The 11,042-nt window shown below is 49.0% G+C and overlaps 1 protein-coding gene across 7 annotated transcripts in view; it reads right to left on the reverse strand.

Annotated features, from left to right (window-relative positions):
- The window catches only part of EXOC2 (exocyst complex component 2), a 204,859-nt gene extending 203,441 nt beyond the window's left edge, over window positions 1–1,418 (reverse strand). For 2 of the 7 annotated variants that reach the window (XR_008525798.2, XR_008525797.2), the window contains exon 1: window positions 1,271–1,418. The gene's annotated coding sequence lies outside the window, so the exon portion shown is untranslated. 7 annotated transcript variants of the gene reach the window in all.
- Window positions 1,419–11,042: the final 9,624 nt, after the last annotated feature.

Below are 11,042 nucleotides of genomic sequence, written 5' to 3' on the forward strand. Positions count from 1 at the left end.
CATTCAATACAGGAAATTAAATACTTGACAAGAAAAAAAGATCACTTTCTAAAACTTCCAAGAGTTGCTCCAAGTCACACTGGGGGAACTCTGCCTCTCTGCTTAAATTTATTAAGTTTCTACTTAGACAAACAAGTGAACATGTAAGTACTAAGCACACATCACCCTCTTTCTATTACTACTCTGGGAATCGCCAACTTTTAGCACAAAAAAAATCATCTTTGAGAAGATTCTGGCTTTCAGTTGATTTGTCATTAAAGGAGTCAGTTACACAAAGCATGGGCCAGTACATACTAACATTCATAAACAAAACATTATTATGCATTAGAAGACAGATCCACATTAGCTCAGAACTAACCTTTCAATATTGCAGAGTGCACACAAAAGATTTAATTAAAGTGTGGCTAACTTAGAAAAAATATTTTTTAAGTGTTCCTTGTAAGTTTACTCACAGATTCATAAAGGCATCAAACTTAAAATTTCTCAGACTTATCAGTATACTGACCTTTGGCAGATTAAAAATAACTTACTTCCATTCAAAGACGAGTTCTTTGAAGAACTATTTCTTGGAATTACTAAAGTGTTTTCTTAACAATCTTGGGATACAAGGTTACGCATCACCAGGCTTCCAGGCTGCTGGTGTGCGGATCTGGAGCCGGCGCGCAAGGTCTCAATGGCAACTACAACAGGACCTCAGGCTCTTTGCTCAAGCACTCTGAGCCGCCGCTCCCCTATCCGTAAAATGGGTCACACGGCAGCGTACACCCGCGCGAGGATCAAGTACGTGCACGCAAACGCTGACAACAGTGGCAGGCGCCTCTTAAGCGCTCAGGACAGCCGGAGCGGGAGGCACGCCTAGGCAGACAGGTAAAACCTGCCTCGCGTTCACTTTTCCGGAGAAATTCTCCAATCTCACGGAGTGGCAACCGCGCAAGGGCGAAGCGGCGCAGTCGGGGGCCAGCTCCAGCGGGCGGGGCCTGGAGTGAGCCCTCTGCAGCCCTCGCCCCTCACCGGCGCAGGTGGGGACCGCGGGGGTGGGAACTTGGGGGGTGGACGCGGAGCCCAGCAGGCGGTTGACGGCAGGGATGGGGGCGGCGGGGCTGGGAACCGCGGGGGGTCGCGGGGCCCCGCAGGTGACCACCGGCGCGAGTGGGCGCGGCTGTCCCTTCACAGCTGAGGCCTGGACGGACGCCGCAGGCGGCCACCTCCGTGCAGCCGACGTCCATGTCCCGCTGGCCTTCGGCCAGGCCCACCAGCCTCCCACACATACCTCCAGCCGTCCTTCCGCAGCTCACGGCCGGCACAGACAGGGCCCGGTAGGTCTCGCCGAAGACTCCGCGGCCGCCAGCTGCCGGCACCTCACTTCCGCCCGCCGCGAGCGCCGAGCGCGTAGATTCGCCTGGCAGTCGAGCGCCGAGTCCTCGATGGGCGGAGCCTTCAGGGGAGGGTAGAGGAGGGGAGGAGACCGGCGCGGGTGCTGGAGGTCAGCAGGGGCCGTGGGCGGTGGACGCTGGAATGCCTTGGGTTCCGAGGGATCCAGCTGCCTGAATGGACACGAGTAGGAGGTTTTTGCTGGGCGTCTTTGCGGTGGCGGGAAGCGGTGAGGGAGGGAAAGAAGGATACAAGCTCAAGGGGCGGGCCGGGTGCACCATCCATCCCCGTGCCCTCGGGTCATCTCAGGGAGACTGTGGGATGATAGTGCGTTTGTGGGCCACAGTTCACAACGATGGGCCCTGCATCGGGTCAAAGGACCCCTCCGGAACAGGGGGATGCACAAGGTCAAGAGAATGCATGGAATCAGAGGGCTGCACCAGGTCAGGGGGGCTGCACCGAGACCAGAGGAAGCATCAGGTCAGGAGGATGCACTGGAGTGTGCATCCCCAGGGGGCCACACTGGGTAAGGAGGATGCACCAGGTTAGGAGGCAGCACTGGGTCAGAAGGATGCACTGGAATCAGGGGACTGTACCAGGTCGGGGGCGGTGCATCAAGTCAGGAGGAGGCACTGGGGTCAGGGGGCAACACTGAGTCAGGGGCAGCCCTAGGTCAGGAGGATGCATGGGGTCAGGGGGCTGCAGGGGTTTGAGGGCTGCACTGGGTCAGGGCGCCGTACCAGGTCAGGGGATGCGCAGGATCGGGGGAGATGCCCGGGGTTGTGGGATGCTGGGGGTTGGGGGGATGATCGGGGTCGGGGGATGCTCGGCATCAGGGAGTTCTCGAGGTCGGGGGGATGCTTGAGGTCGGGGGGTTCTCAAGGTCAGGGGGGGATGCTTGGGGTCGGGGGATTCTCGAGGTCGGGGGATACTCAGGGTCAGGGGGTTCTCGGGGTCGGGGGGATACTTAGGGTTGGGGGATGCTCTAGGTCGGGGGAAGCTCGGGTTCAGGAGCTATGGCCAGGGAGGAAGGACAATCAGGAAAGTGGGGGTAGCGGATTCTGGAAGCTAAATAGTTTCAGGAAGAAGGAATTGATAGCCAATGTTCAGAAGTACCGTGAGGCCAAGACTCCAGAGACAATTGAGTTTGGCATATGCCAGTCATTGACATCCTTGACAAAAGCAGTTTCAAAGGAGTGTGGGGAAGCTACATCTTGTCAGAGTGGACTGTGAAAAGAATATTAAGTGAAGTGGAAAAAAGTAAGTTTCAACAACCTAGGCTGGCAGGTTTAGCAATAAAAATACAAATACCCAGTAAAGTTTAATTTCAGGTAAACAACAAGTAATTTGTAGTATAGATATATCACTAAACTAATGTTGCATGGGATATACTTCTACTAAAACATTGTTTTGAGAGGTGACACCGTGCTGGCAGCCCTCACAGCCCTCGCTTGCTCTCAGCACCTCCTCGGCCTTGGCGCCCACTCTGGCTGCGTTTGAAGAGCCCTTCAGCCCGCCGCTGCACTGTGGGAGCCCCTTTCTGGGCTGGCCAAGGCTTGCTGGGAGGTGTGGAGGGAGAGGCGCGGGCGGGAGCCCAGGCTGCGCGCAGCGCTTGCGGGCCAGCGCCGGCCCTGGGCAGTGAGGGGCTTAGCACCTGGGCCAGCAGCTGCTGTGCTCAATTTCTGGCCGGGCCTTAGCTGCCTTCCCGCGGGGCAGGGCTCCGGACCTGCAGCCTGCCATGCCTGAGCCAACCCCCCGCCACGGGCTTCTGTGCGCCCGAGCCTCCCTGACGAGGGCCGCCCCCTGCTTCACGGCGCCCAGTCCCATCGATCACCCAAGGGCTGAGGAGTGCGGGCGCATGGTGCGGGACTGGCAGGCGGCTCCACCTGCGGCCCCAGGGAGAAATCCACTGGGTGAAGCCAGCTGGGCTCCTGAGTCTGATGGGGACTTGGAGAACCGTTATGTCTAGCCCAGGGATTATAAATACACCAATCGGCACTCTGTATCTGGCTCAAGGTTTGTAAACACACCAATCAGCACCCTGTGTGTAGCTCAGGGTTTGTGAATGCACCAATCGACACTCTGTATCTAGCTACTCTGGTGGGGACTTGGAGAACCTTTGTGTCCACAATCTGTGTCTAGCTTATCTAGTGGAGAGGTGGAGGACTTTTGTGTCTAGCTCAGGGATTGTAAACGCACCAATCAGCACCCTGTCAAAATGGACCAATCAGCTCTCTGTAAAATGGACCAATCTGCTTGGACCAATTGGCTCTCTGTAAAATGGACCAATCAGCAGGATGTGGGTGGGGGCCAGATAAGAGAATAAAAGCAGGCTGCCCGAGCTGGCGGTGGTAGTTTGCTCGGGTTTCTTTCTGTGGTGTGGAGGGTTTGTTTTTTCGCTGTTTGGGGTAAATCTGGCTGCTGCTTATACTTTGGGTCCACACTGCTTCTATGAGCTGTAACAATTGCCGCGAAGGTCTGTAGCTTCACTTTTGAAGCCAGGGAGATCAAGAACCCACCAGGAGGATGGAACAGCTCCAGACACGCCACTTTAGGAACTGTAACGCTCACTGCGAAGGTCTGCAGTTTCACTCCTGAGCCAGCAAGATCACGTCCCTACCAGAAGGAAAAGACTCTGAACACATCTGAACATCAGAAGGAGCAAACTCCAGACACGCCGCCTTTAAGAGCTGTAACACCTACCGCCAGGGTCCGCGGCTTCATTCTTGAAGTCAGTGAGACCAAGAACCTACCAATTCCAGACACAGTTTTAGTATTTGTTAGTAAAAGTATGGCCCAAATATTGCACGGGACATATGTATACTAAGTTATTATTATCTGAAATTCACATTTGACTGGATGTTCTGTATTTTTTTATTTATTTATTTTTTATTATACTTTAGGTTTTAGGATACATGTGCGCAATGTGCAGGTTAGTTACATATGTATACATGTGCCATGCTGGTGTGCTGCAGCCACTAACTCGTCATCTAGCATTAGGTATATCTCCAAATGCTATCCCTCCCCACTCCCCCCACCCCACAACAGTCCCCAGAGTGTGATGTTCCCCTTCCTGTGTCCATGTGTTCTCATTGTTCAATTCCCACCTATGAGTGAGAATATGCAGTGTTTGGTTTTTTGTTCTTGCGATAGTTTACTGAGAATGATGATTTCCAATTTCATCCATGTCCATACAAAGGACGTGAACTCATCATTTTTTATGGCTGCATAGTATTCCATGGTGTATATGTGCCACGTTTTCTTAATCCAGTCTATCATTGTTGGACATTTGGGTTGGTTCCAAGTCTTTGCTATTGTGAATAGTGCCGCAATAAACATACGTGTGCATGTGTCTTTATAGCAGCATGATTTATAGTCCTTTGGGTATATACCCAGTAATGGGATGGCTGGGTCAAATGGTATTTCTAGTTCTAGATCCCTGAGGAATCGCCACACTGACTTCCACAATGGTTAAACTAGTTTACAGTCCCACCAACAGTGTAAAAGTGTTCCTATTTCTCCACATCCTCTCCAGCACCTGTTGTTTCCTGACTTTTTAATGATTGCCATTCTAACTGGTGCGAGATGGTATCTCATTGTGGTTTTGATTTGCATTTCTCTGATGGCCAGTGACGGTGAGCATTTTTTCATGTGTTTTTTGGCTGCATAAATGTCTTCTTTTGAGAAGTGTCTGTTCATGTCCTTCGCCCACTTTTTGATGGGGTTGTTTGTTTTTTTCTTGTAAATTTGTTGGAGTTCATTGTAGATTCTGGATATTAGCCCTTTGTCAGATGAGTAGGTTGCGAAAATTTTCTCCCATTTTGTAGGTTGCCTGTTCACTCTGATGGTAGTTTCTTTTGCTGTGCAGAAGCTCTTGAGTTTAATTAGATCCCATTTGTCAATTTTGGCTTTTGTTGCCATTGCTTTTGGTGTTTTAGACATGAAGTCCTTGCCCATGCCTATGTCCTGAATGGTAATGCCTAGGTTTTCTTCTAGGGTTTTTATGGTTTTAGGTCTAACATTTAAGTCTTTAATCCATCTTGAGTTGATTTTTGTATAAGGTGTAAGGAAGGGATCCAGTTTCAGCTTTCTCCATATGGCTAGCCAGTTTTCCCAGCACCATTTATTAAATAGGGAATCCTTTCCCCATTTCTTGTTTTTCTCAGGTTTGTCAAAGATCAGATAGTTGTAGATATGCGGTGTTATTTCTGAGGGCTCTGTTGTGTTCCATTGATCTATATCTCTGTTTTGGTTGTTCTGTATTTTCATCTGGCTACTTTGACAACCACTCTGAGGAGTTTTGTGACAAAGGGAGCAGAGTTGGGAGGTAGTTGCTAGAGAGGCATGGTATCAAGGAAAAAGTCTGTTTTAAGATGGGAGCTATTAACGAAATGGGTAAAGAGGGAACTGCTGTTGCAGGAGAGAGGGAGCAACTGCAGAGCAAAGTCTTTGAGAAAGGTAAGAGAGGATAGGATCTATTGCACGAGGGCAGAGGTTGTTCTTAGAAAGGAGCCACCAGAGTTGAGCTGTGTAGTAGGAGAGTGAGCGGAATGTGAAGCTCTAGTTGTGGGTTGGTAGACATGGTGAGGAGAAAGTGAGAAAATACTCTTCTGGTTGCTTCTATATTAACAAAGGAGCCAACAAGATCATCTGTGAGCGGGGGGTGGAGGCAAGGGGGAATTGAGAAGGGGTGAGGTTGTCATCTTCGACATTGTAAGGTGAATTACTAAGGATATGTAGTCAGATTGCCAGGGAGGGCAGAATGCCCACTTGGGATGTGTGGTCTTAAGTTTCAAATGGAACCAGTCAGCCTGCTTGTGTTGTTTCGGCTGCTCTGGTGCAGGCAGGGAGTTAGTAGAAAATTAGATGTAGCTGAGATTGGAGTTCGACACAGAAGATGGAGCAGGGAACAGGAGTTCGGAGTCTATGCAGAGAAATGACATCAGACAGGATCATGGGGTTTAAGCTGGTGTGACAGGATATTTAGATGGGTTTTTCTGGTTATCCTGGAATTGGCCACTTGAACTGGCAAAGAAGGCAGATAACTAAGGTGACCACATGTTCCACTTTGCCTGGAATGACTGATTTGTGTCTGTCATGATGGCTTAATTATTGAGTGCCCTTTTTACTGTCACAAGTGTTCCTTTTAGACACTATGTGGTCACCCTAAAGTCTTCCCGCACTATAGAGAAAGCCCCCAGGCCGGGCGCGGTGGCTCATGCTTGTAATCCCAGCGCTTTGGGAGGCCAAGGCGGGTGGATCATGAGGCCAGGAGGCTAAGACCATCCTGGCTAACATGGTGAAATGCCATCTCTACTAAAAATACAAAAAATTAGCCGGGCGTGGTTGCACGTGCCTGTAGTCCCGGCTACTTGGGAGGCTGAGGCAGGAGAATCGCTTGAACCCTGGAGGCGGAGGTTGCAGTGAGCCGAGATCATGCCACTGCACTCCAGCCTAGGCTACAGAGTGAGATGCTGTCAAAAAAAAAGAAAAGGAAGAAAAGAAAGCCACCTAGCAATTGGGTAAGATACCTCTTGGAGCTTATGAGGAATTCACTCAGCTGTTTTAATCTGGGTTAGTAGTTGCTGGCCGGAGGCACCCGTGAGCCTGTGCTTGCTGCTGTCAGAGTGGAGCTGAGCATCACTGTGGAGTTCTTGGCGGAGTTGGGCTGCCCTCAGGACTATATGTGACCAAGAGTATGTGCCTGCTTTTGGTGCAGAAATTCCCAAAGGTAGGAGACCTGCTGGAGAAACATAAGAGCTGGATGGAGAGGAGGGTGGCCGGGAAGCAGCTGCACAACCATGCTGTGGATATCACAACCTCTCAGCTCAAGAACTCACACATGCTCCTCACACAAACTTAGTATTTGGCCCATCTATGTGTCTTACACGAATGCCTGCCCGGCAGACAGCATCCACAGCAGAGCACAGAGCAAATGGGATGATTCAGCTAGGGCAGGTCAGGCAGCCTCTGCACAATGGGCCTGTGAATGGAATGGCCATTCACAGGGTTGAAGGCTCCAGGGACCCACTAAACAAGGCAGATCTAGACAGTGCCTCTGCCCTCTCCAGCTGCAGAGGCCAATGGGCAGCCCGTGGTATGGTGGCTGCCGTCCCTCAAGAAGACCAAGCAGCCAGTTGGTGGCAAGTTGATTTCCATAGGCCCAGATGTATATTCTGGGTTTGGGTTTGTCTTCCTTGCTTGTAGAGCCTTGCAGGCATGACTACCCAATTGTTTACAGAATGTCTTGCCTTATCATCACAGGGTTTCCCATAATACCACCTTGGACCAAGCACCCTTGTAAGAGCAAAAGAGGCAGACAAAGGGGATGTGACCGCAAGCTCCACTGGTTCCACCATAGATCGCACACCCCAAACTGCCACCCTGATAGGACACCAGCATGGCCCCACAAAGGCACAGTGAATGCTCCAGCAGGGTTGGAAGCTGTGCTGTGGGATGCAGTATATATTCAGAACCTAATATCAGTGTATGGTGCTGCATCCCCAGTAGCTAGAGTCCTGGCCCTTGGGATGTGCTGAAGATGCTCTCCTGGGTGACACAAGGTTCACTAAATCTAAAAGCCTGTCCTTATTTGAGATCCTCATGGATCCCAGGCAACAAAATTTGGTCCTGGTTATGAGTAGGAAACGGGAGGGAGGATTATTCCTGGAATGCAGGGGACTCACCGGGCATCTTTTCCTTGCCTGGTGATACCAGTAAACTGGCAATGCAGCAACCCTGGCCTGACAAGGAATGATAACCAAGGGCTCAGACCTCACAGGGAAGAAGGTCTGGGTCACTTCGTTGAGGAAGCAGCCTGGGCCACAGAAGTGCTAGCTGCAGGTGAAGAGAACCAAGCGAAGTGATTAAGGAAGAAGATGATGAAAATCACTATAGCCTTAGAACTAACTGCAGCAGTGGGCAGTATAGCCCGACCTACTGACCCTCCTGAGGTGGGTTTTTTCCCCCAATAAAGTATGACTGGATACTATCATGAGGAATCAGGGCCAGGACACAGATCTGTAGCCATGGATCTGCCATGCCAGGCAGGACAGTAGATCTGTAGCCGTGGATCTGCCATGCCAGGCAGGACAGTAGATCTGTAGCCGTGGATCTGCCATGCCAGGCAGGACAGTAGATCTGTAGCCGTGGATCTGTCATGCCAGGCAGGATGGTAGATCTGTAGCCGTGGATCTGCCATGCCAGGCAGGACAGTAACAGAGGCCATCAGTGCCCATCCAGATTCCCCCAACTGAAGGCTGCTTTCTGGGAACACCTGCATCTCTCTTTGTGCTTGAGGGATTTCTTTCTGGAGCAGAGGAAGCTGGAAGCCCTAGAGAATTAATTCAGAAGAAGGCCTCGGCCAATGGCAGGCAAAGAGTTGGTGTGTAAATGCCCTGGCGTGGCTGCTCCTGGCAGGGGTAGCTTGGCTGGTTGCACGTGCCCCATTGCATGGCAGAGTCCCAGGGAGCTGCTCCAGTCTCCCTCGGGGAAGTGCCCCATAGCACACCTTTATTGGCCTCCCCACTCCCCTCCTGCTCTTTCCTGCTGTCACCTCCCAGGTGAAATGCTAGCCCTGGATCAGCTTCTGGGGGAATCCAGTCAAGGTTGTTATTATCACAGACTAAAAACAACCTATACTTATTACAATTCAAAGATATATATATTTGTTATTAGAGACAGGGTCTCACTCTGTCACCCAGGCTGGGTTGCAATTATGAGATCCTAGCTCACTGTAGCCTTGAACTACTGGGCTTAAGGGATCCTCCTCCTCAGCTTCCAGAGTAACTAGGACTACAGATGCGTGCCACCATGCCTGCGTAATTTTTGTTGCTGTTTTTCGTAGAAATGGGATCTCGCTCTGCTGCCCAGGCTAGTCCCGAACTCCTGTGCTCAAGCAATCCTCCCACATGGCATGAGCCACCACACCCAGCCTCAAATATGTGTGTGCTGAATTGCACACTTTTTAGGGAAATACATCCTGGAACAAAAAAGTGATGTGGAATCTAGCATGACTTCATTTTCCTCTCCTTTTTATCAGAGGATGTGTTGAAGTGCAGCCCCAGTATGCAATCACTTGACTGTCCCCAGCATCATCAATTATAAAGAGCAAGGGGGAAGCTAGGAAATGTGAATCCGAGGCTTGGCGGCAGCATTTGAAAAAAATAAAGTGAGAAATCCCTGACAGCGGCACGCCCCCTTCACAGTGAAACCAAACCCTCTGGGTCTCAGTGACATGCCGTTTCCCAGGTTAGGTGATCCTGCCATTAAGCCAGGATGTATGGGCCTTGAGAACACACAGATTTTTCCTGGATTAAAAAAATAACGAATAACACTGTATTCCTGAAACAAAAACACTCAGAAGAGGAAAGAGACTCTTTTGTTAATATAAAGAGTACTGGTGGTTTTTCTTTCTTTTTTCTTACATTTCTGGTCCTAATTCCAAAGCCAGCTAGCAAACATTAGTGCAGTATATGCAGAAGTTGGCAGCAAATAAAATCATTAAACCTAAAATTGCAGTGGTAGCTGTTAGAGTGATTGAATATCGTTGCATAGCTTTGTGTTTTCAATTCTGTCTCAAGTTTTGTTTGACCTGGAGAGAAAGAATAACTTTGAAGCATGAAATCCCTTTGCAAACAGTCTTTAGAAGTACTAGGAGAGACGCAATTCCCTGTTCTAAGATTTTTTTTATGTTAAATCAACACCTTTTGTGTTCTGTACTGTATGGCACATCAGTATGTGGTAAACCATAATTAGTACAGAACCTAACCCTCAAAACTACTGTAATTTGCTGTATCTTAGAGATCCTTTTTACTGAAGACTAATGATTATTTGGTCTTCTGTTATTCACAGGCTCTCAACTCCATGCTTGCAGATTCCTGCCTTATTCTCTGTTGTAGATACCACAGAGCTTCCCAGCACAGTTATTCAATACATCAGGCTGACCATTCAGTAACAGCACTCACCACAACCTGTAAATACAGTATTATCTATTTGTTTTCTAAAAATGTTTCTCTCCCCTCACTAGAATATAAACTTAAGAGGAGGGATGCTGTAATGCTCATCCATGCCTCACACATAATAGATGCTCAATAAATACATGTTGCCTCAAAAACAAAAATGAAATAAGAATACAGTACATTATGATAGTAGCAGAGTTGGAGGAGATGCCTGTTTCTAGTTGTCTAGTTCAAAATATGCTGAGTGGCCACTTAAAGACAAAATTATCAGCAAAATTTGATATGTACACATCTTGACAATAAATGGATGATTGAGGTGTTTCACCAAATACCACCCAGCATTGCCATGCTTTGCTGGAGCCTTTTGTGTTTTAGGATTACAGGACAATTTGAAATTCTGCAGGACTGCAACAGTTTCAACTCTGTTTTAGCAGTTCCTGGATTGGACCTGTTGGTTAAGGAAGCCCCTTACATCCTTTTGTTTTAACCTTCATCTTACTATGGTGTGCTCCTAGCAAATGCCTTTAAGTGGACTTAACCAGCTTCTTTTATGTTAGCTTCAGGGCTTTTTATATTCAGAGCTCTGTATATCAGAAGTCCTTAAAATAGTCAAATGTCTCCAATCAATTTTACAGCAAAACAGAGCTCTGTGGTTTTCTATTTACTTGCTATTTGCATATTTTAATAAGAAAATTGTAAATAAAGCTGGTT

The sequence above is a fragment of the Pongo abelii genome, chromosome 5 (assembly GCF_028885655.2).
Source record: "Pongo abelii isolate AG06213 chromosome 5, NHGRI_mPonAbe1-v2.0_pri, whole genome shotgun sequence".
NCBI classification, from domain to species: domain Eukaryota; kingdom Metazoa; phylum Chordata; class Mammalia; order Primates; family Hominidae; genus Pongo; species Pongo abelii.